Source organism: Lepisosteus oculatus, unplaced genomic scaffold, assembly GCF_040954835.1.
Source record: "Lepisosteus oculatus isolate fLepOcu1 unplaced genomic scaffold, fLepOcu1.hap2 HAP2_SCAFFOLD_83, whole genome shotgun sequence".
In the NCBI taxonomy this organism is placed as follows: Eukaryota; Metazoa; Chordata; class Actinopteri; order Semionotiformes; family Lepisosteidae; genus Lepisosteus; species Lepisosteus oculatus.
In genome coordinates, this window is record NW_027168394.1 from 1 (window position 1) to 7500 (window position 7500).

The window sequence follows — 7500 nt, forward strand, 5'->3', positions numbered from 1 at the left end:
CTCATCTTTTAAGGGACCCTTGTTAATTGGAGAAATCAATGATTTCGAATGAATTCTGTATGCGTTAAAAGACAGCTATACACAGAAAACATGCAGGACACTTCTCATGATGTTTCCCGAGCCGAAACACAGTGCGTTTTTCCAAGCCATCTGACAAAGCCCGCCCACTGAAAACTGCAGCAAATCGTGTAAAGACGTTCAACTTTGTAACTACTGCACGCACAGGAAGCAGAATAAATTCCTCTTTTCAAACTGTCAAAGGTTTACTTTGCGAACACTGCAGGACATCGCACAATCTCTTTTGAACGGGGACAAACGATTTCTTATGGGGCACAGTAAGTACAGACGTTTAAAAAGCTCCACTCATGCCGACGATGCAGCATGAAGAAGCGCAACCTAACGTTTGCATTCCTAGCAAATTCCTTTTATTTTTTGATAAATAAAGACAGTCTTGTTTAACAAACAACACACACAACATTTTACATTGTCAATTCAATTCAAATCAATGTATTTCTATATAGCGCCTTTCACAACAAGGTTGTCCCAAGGCACTTAACAATGCAAGTTGTTAAGAGCCTTGTGTCTAATATGCCGCCTAGGTAACGTGCTGTCTCTTTGAGGCAAATGTTTAAATCCTCTGAGTTAAGTGCTGAAGTTATAGTAGTCCTATCAGTATTGTTGCCTCCGATCAACAGATCCTCAGTTTTCTCAGAGTTGAGTAACAAAAAGTTTTCACACATCCAAGTATTTCCTTCCTTAATGCATTTAACTAAACTGATAATAGAAGAGTTGTCGTTTGGTGTAAACAAAATGTTTATTTGAGTGTCATCAGCATATGAATGAAAGTTCATATTATTTTTTCATATTATCCTACCTATCAGCAGCATGTAGAGAGAGAGAGCAATATTGGTCCCAGCACTGATCTTCTGGTACCCCAAATTGAACTGGTGACATTGATGAAGCAGTACAATTATTAGATATTTGAACATAATGAAAACGATGAGTAAAATGTGAAGTAAACCACTGAAGGACGGTTCCAGATAAGCCAACCTCAAACTCAAGCCTGTGTAACAAAACAGAGAGGTCAACCGTGTCAAAGGCAGCTCTAAGATCTAAAAGCACAAGCACTGTTGCATTCCCCGCATCAGTAGCTAAGAGAATATCATTTACGACTCTTGTTAATGCAGTTTCAGAAACCAGACTGAAATTTCTCAAGTATATTATTTGAATCCAGATACGATTGACGTTGGGCAACAACTATTCTCCCAAGACTTTTAGATTGAAATGGGACCTTTGAGACAGGCCTGTAGTTGTTAAGAACTTGTGGATCCAAATTTGACTTCTTAAGGAGCGGTCTAACAACCGCTACCTTAAATTGATCAGGTACAACGCCTGACGCAAGCGATGCATTCATCATACTAATTATAGGTCCTGCCAGTCCTTCGAGGGAATCTTTGACTAGCTGAGTGGGGATGGGATCTAGCGAACAGGTGGTTGACTTTGTCTTACGTCTGTGTTCATGAGTCCACCATAAGAAAAATCTGAACAGGAGTGGTGATCATGCGAGGTCACCATGGAGGAAACCACTGCTCTCCCCCCAAAAAAAACCACCACTGCCCCTCTCAAGTTTGCTAAAGACCACATGGATGTTCCACAGCAACTCCTGGAACAATGTTCTGTGGACAGACGTGACAAAAGTTGAACTTGTTGGTAAATGTGCACAGCGTTATGTTTGGAGATAACAAAACACTGCATACCAACTCCAAAACCTCATCCCACCTGGGAAGCATGGCGGAGGCTGTTTTGTTAAAACAGCAATGTCAAATGTTGGGCGTGTGTTGTTTGTTAAATCAGACTCTCTTTATTGATTATTATGACTTAGATAAAGATAAGATCACATGTTAGGAGCCATTCATGCAGAAATCCACATCATTCCGAAGGGCTGTTTACAAAAGTTTTTCTCCCAACTGTATGTGAGAAAAAAGCAGAGACGCTCACTGAGTAAGGTGGGGTTGCAGCTTTGCAAATCACAAGGACATTTGTACGCTCAAAATGGGACAGGAGCACCCCAGATGGGACTCGAACCCACAATCCCTGGCTTAGAAGGCCAGTGCCTTATCCATTAGGCCACTGGGACACACTGGGTTGGGTCGATCACGCTGATGAAGAGCCAGTTTTTTTTTTTCCTTTGCTTTTTCAAAGGGATCCCCAAAATTAGGAAAGTTAGGCAGCAGAAGGTTTACTGTGACCTGAGAAGGACCGGCATCCAATCACGGTGGTGCACACACACACGCTCTCACTCATCTGAGCTACACGGCTACCAAGATGATCTCAGGTGCGCCGAGCTGGTACGGAACATATTGAACTGATTGACGGCGAATTGTTTCTCAGACAGGCTTTTCACCTCTGAGCTCCCTGACTGACAGTAATCCGCTAGGTAGTGAAACAGTCAGCTGCTTCTAAGCCTTAAACAGCTGCATCTCGGCGCTTCCACAGAGAGATGATTTGAAAGCCAAACATCGCCCATTGGGAACACCTTACTATCACTAGTTTAAGAGACTCTTAAGGTCTTGCAGAGGTGCCTGTCTAATAGCATGTGCTTTGCAAGCTATAGGTGTTTGGACTAAGGCAGAATGCCTGTTAACAAAATGTTTTTCTAAAGGGGCCTCGCACTCTTTTCCAAGCAATGGTCACCATCCCCACCGAGTGTCACAATGTAGTCATGTCCTAGGACATCACCTGTTAGTCTCCATTTGTCTGCCACCAACACTTTAGGTTACGGGGTCACAACCGCACCCCAGAGACCAGAGGAGCCGTTGGCGTTCTGGCGGCGCAGATTGGGCTGAAGGTGGGGCGCTTGAATCTCGCTGTTGGAGGCCGTCTGAAACTGACCCAAGCCTTTCCCTTGAATTAAATGTAAATAAGAAATGAACCCCAGATGCACATGGAATCAATCACGTGTTTCCTTTGAGCCGTTTCAGAGACTGCTCCAGAGTTTACCTTGCACAGATGCGCAAAGATTAATGATGGGGGTGCACGCTTCCAGGCGTCTTACTACTGTAGGGAGTGATTGAGACAATTCGTAGCTTGTGCTCATTTCCCTCTATTCCCCGTGTTACAGTGGTAGGATGACGTAAATTCCTGCTTCGACACGTAACGGGACTATAATCAAGTGCAGGAGCTGAGGGCTTTAGTTTTGTTTCGTTTTCCATGGCGTTCGTAAGCGCGCAAATCAAAGGCAATTCCTGCGTCTAACACGAATGTAAATGCTTTTGAAAGTGCAGTGTGGTGCAGCTTGTAAAATCCTTGTCCACATTTTTGGTTTGTTGATGTTTTTTTCTGTCTGCCAAAGTTGCGTTTTGACATCCGGACTGGGGGACTTTATCATTTGAACGTGAAGCCAGCCTTAAACCCTCTGAGGCGTGTCTGTCTGCCGGCACGAATCTTGTGAAAGGTATTTTTTTTTAACGGAGAGCAACTTTAAAAAGGTTTCCGCAGCCACCTCGCAGTCCGTGTTTGATTATAGGAGGAATACGGCGGCGGCGAGTTCGCATTTGTCGTGCTCGAGTGGTTAAGGCGATGGGCTCGAAATGCGTTGGGGCTTCCCCGCGCAGGTTCGAAACCTGCCGACTCCGGCGTCTGCCGCACGTCGCCTTGTGCCTGCACGGCAGAGGCGAAGTGCCGCTTCTCCTTTCCTGGTACTATAACAACGCGAAATCGCTTGGACCCGCTGCCATTGAAATCAATTCTTCAGATAACCACACATTTTGCGTTCGCACCTCTGGTGCTCTACTTATACCTTTGAAAACCTAATGAATAAAGCTGAAAGAACCGACACGATATGTAGGTGCTGGTAAAGCACGCAGTAAAGAACTGTTAACAGCAAGGGTTTCAGTGGGTTAACTGAGGAGAAGGCGTGATCGCTAATTGTTGACTTTTTATTTGGTGTTAGAAACACTCTTACTGTGCATGACGTGCAACAAATGTAGCCACAGAAATTGCATCACGCTTTCATGTATGCTATTGCAGACACCAACGTTGCCTAGATAGAAAACCGAAATAGCCGTGGGTTTGCTTGCTGGTCTGAAGGATCTCTCTTCGAATCTCTATCATTTGTCAATGGAAGTAAAAGGCGCTGCAATCTCATACGTTCAGAATCAAACCCGCAGCTGTTGTTCGACTTTATTTCTTGACTAATTACAACTGAGTGTCGCATGAGCAGTTACATAAACTTGTCTGGTATATTTGAACACAAATGCCGTTCTTCAATTAAAACTAACAGAACATTGTCAGGGACATTCAGTTCTATACAAACAAGAGACAGACAAGAGAATATTTCTACCGTTCACGTGGACTACGTGTTGACTTACTGATCGGAATAATTGAAAGGTTCGGGCTCATAGCCGATGCAGTGCGTGCTAATTAGAACAGCAACGCTGAGCTCTCAGCACCGTACTGAGCCCAGGTGTTTTTCTAAAGCTGTCAGGTGCAGTTCATTTACATGAAGGAAATCTCTTACCGGGTACGATTACAATGCAGTAAGTAGCACAGACTACTTAGGGAGTAGCCAGATGCGTTTAAAAACGACCCGAGCCAGGCAGGAGTCGAACCTGCAATCTCCTGATCCGTAGTCAGACGCGTTATCCATTGCGCCACTGGCCCCGGTGTGACACTGCAGGACTGTAACCCAGTGAGATCAGCACTGCAACTAGTAAAATATTACCCCTGGTCCATTCTTTACCAAAAGTGAGAAAGACCTGTTTTCTACATTTTGTCTGTTTTAAAACCATATCTCAAACCAAACCAAGAGTCTGTCTTTTGCACTGATATTCTGATTCATTTCGATTTCAAAGAAAAAAAAAACATTATCTTCCAAAGCATCATAAAATTGTCCCTTCTTCCAGACTCTACTTCTCTCTTGTAGTAGTACAGCAGACCTTTCCAGGTGAGCAGATCACAGAGTCCGAAATATGCTTCCTCCATCAAGAAAAGTACCTGAACATGACTCTGTCTTCATAAAAGCGCCCCTGTAATAAAGAAATTAAATCCGAAATCAAGAGGGCAGTTGCCTACTGAAGTTCAAGAAGTCATCAATTTTAACCTAGCAACACATTAAAGGCTGCATCTATACAAGTACGATTCTAGAAATGCTCACCAGATTACGTTTTAAGAAGGAACTGCGCCTCAGGTTCCGCCGAGATCTTAACTTGGATGGCAGGATTCAGAGTCCGGAGTGCGGACTGATGGCGCACGGAGGGTCCACATACTGTGGATCCCTCAGTGATCTTCCGCGTGTTTAAACCGCCAGCGTGTGACTCCCCTGTCCCCGTGACCTCATTGCTCTGCTCTCGCCTCTGTGCAGCTGAGCCCGACTCATGGTAAAGTGGAAAAAAGTATGCCCTCAACGTGGGATTTACTCTGGATCGAGGATAGATGTCACTTTTTTATCATTGAACAGGATGTATGTGATGTGGCGACTAGGTTCAATTTTGTATCCTCTTTAAAAGATTAAGGACTGGGGTGAGCGTGATTTACCACCCTTTCAGCTAAGAACCCGACATGCGGACCGTTTAAGCTGCATAGACTCGGTTGTTTAACTCGTCTCCGTTAGCAGGGTTAAGGTTAAAGAAAAAAAACATTGCTGACTTCTTTTTTTTTTTGCCAGCCGCCAGCGCTGATTAGCAAGGTTTGTATTTCATGTTTTGCAAGTTGCATCCATTTTAAGAAAAACAAGTCGCGTTAAAGACAGGAAATGAATACTTGCAAGTCTAGCCGTAGGCGGTTGTCTGTAAGGACCAGTTCTGTTTGAGAAAACAGAACAAAGAAGGCACCGCTGGGATTTGAACCCAGGATCTCTTATTTACCAGGCAGGCGCTTTAACCAACTAAGCCCCGGCGCCCCAGGAGCATTGTCCTTTTGCAGCCACTTGGACACACCACTCAGACACATCTGCATTCGGTGTGTGCTCCGCCTGCTCGCTGAGCAAGTTGCCACCTTTACATACAATAGCAATATCAACACCAAGAGAAAGGGTGACAAATGGCTTTTATCTGGAACTTTTGATGTCCAAGGAGCTCAATTTGCTTTCTGTGTACAACAGGGCCACTGAACTCCACACTGGCCACTGAACCACAGCAGTGGCTTGCTGGCTTGACATCTCCTAAGGAAAATGTTGAAATTGCATGTGGAACAGGAAAATGACCCTCGAGTACGAGGGAAAAAAAAGAAAAAGATCATCTGGAGCGCGCCATCCCATGTCCGGACAACCCAGTTTCATTGACAAGGTGGCTGAGTGGTTAAGGCGATGGACTGGTAATCCATTGTGCTCTGCAGACATGGGTTCGAGTCCCATTCTCATCGCTCTCCATGTCTTACACGTTTGCCGTTGGCCCTCCTGTTGTTTGCTCTGGTGCTAGAGCTGTACATTTTCTAGCGGTGGCTGAACATGGTATAGTGGGCCAACGTCGGTATCGAGCAGTGACAGTAACAGTACTTACTGCGCCCCATAAGAAATCATTTGTCCCTGTTCAAAAGAGATTGTGCGATGTCCTGCAGCGTTCGGAAAGCAAACCTTTGACAGTTTGAAAAGAGGAATTTATTCTGCTTCCCGTGCCTGCAGTAGTTACAAAGTTGAACGTCTTTACACGATCTGCTGCAGTTTTCAGTGGGTGGGCTTTGTCAAATGGCTTGAAAAAACGCACTGTGTTTCGGCTCGGGAAACATCATTCATGAGCAGTGTCCTGCATGTTTTCTGTGTATAGCTGTCTTTTAACGCATACAGAATTCATTCGAAATCATTGATTTCTCCAATTAACAATGGTCCCTTTTTGAACCTGCGAGAAGCATTCTTTCCATGTAACAGATTTACTCCGGGGAAAGGCAGCATGACATTGAGAGTAGCTCAAGCTTTCAGCACCCGTATCGGACTGCATGTATGCAGACACCGCTCAGAATCCCCTGTAAGATTCTCCTTCAATTCCGTTTTGCAGTGCTTTAGCTCTTTCAAAAGGCTTCGCTTTGCTAGTCACAGTCCAAGGCTCATGACAGCATTTGAAACCAATCCCCACTGCGTTGGCCAGGAAATGAACCATGGAAAGCAGCTATGGTCACCACTATACCACCAACGCATGCCCACAGGTGCCCTGCAGGACACCACCAGAGAATGCTCACGATTTCGGAAGCTGTCTCCGGGACGTGCTGATTCCACACATCCTGAATAAATCATGATATTGTTAGTTGCTGTAGCTAGACGTTCAAATGAGTTTCATGGCCAGATGGACTGTTTCCTCCAGCGGTATAGTATTGCAGTGAGACAGCACGATGCCTGCAAGACTATGTCACGCTAAACGCCACAGATTAAATGTGTTTGTCCGTTCGTGTCAGTCGTCCTGCAGCCACGGGAAGTGGGACACAAACATGCTGCAATGCTTTCAAGACGTTAGGATTTGTTTGTGTAACATCCGAGAAGAGTACTTGTGGCTTGAATGTGAACTGTACGTG

The 7500-nt window shown here is 44.9% G+C and overlaps 4 non-coding genes across 4 annotated transcripts; 1 reads left to right on the forward strand and 3 right to left on the reverse strand.

Annotated features, from left to right (window-relative positions):
- Positions 1 to 2064: 2064 nt before the first annotated feature.
- On the reverse strand, positions 2065 to 2137 carry trnar-ucu (transfer RNA arginine (anticodon UCU)). The gene has a single exon. It is a non-coding gene; the product is annotated as a tRNA-Arg (tRNA).
- Positions 2138 to 4589: 2452 nt separating this feature from the next.
- trnar-acg (transfer RNA arginine (anticodon ACG)) lies at positions 4590 to 4662 on the reverse strand. The gene has a single exon. It is a non-coding gene; the product is annotated as a tRNA-Arg (tRNA).
- Positions 4663 to 5825: 1163 nt separating this feature from the next.
- Positions 5826 to 5899, reverse strand: trnat-ggu (transfer RNA threonine (anticodon GGU)). The gene has a single exon. It is a non-coding gene; the product is annotated as a tRNA-Thr (tRNA).
- A 379-nt stretch (positions 5900 to 6278) lies between these two features.
- trnat-ggu (transfer RNA threonine (anticodon GGU)) lies at positions 6279 to 6360 on the forward strand. The gene has a single exon. It is a non-coding gene; the product is annotated as a tRNA-Thr (tRNA).
- Positions 6361 to 7500: the final 1140 nt, after the last annotated feature.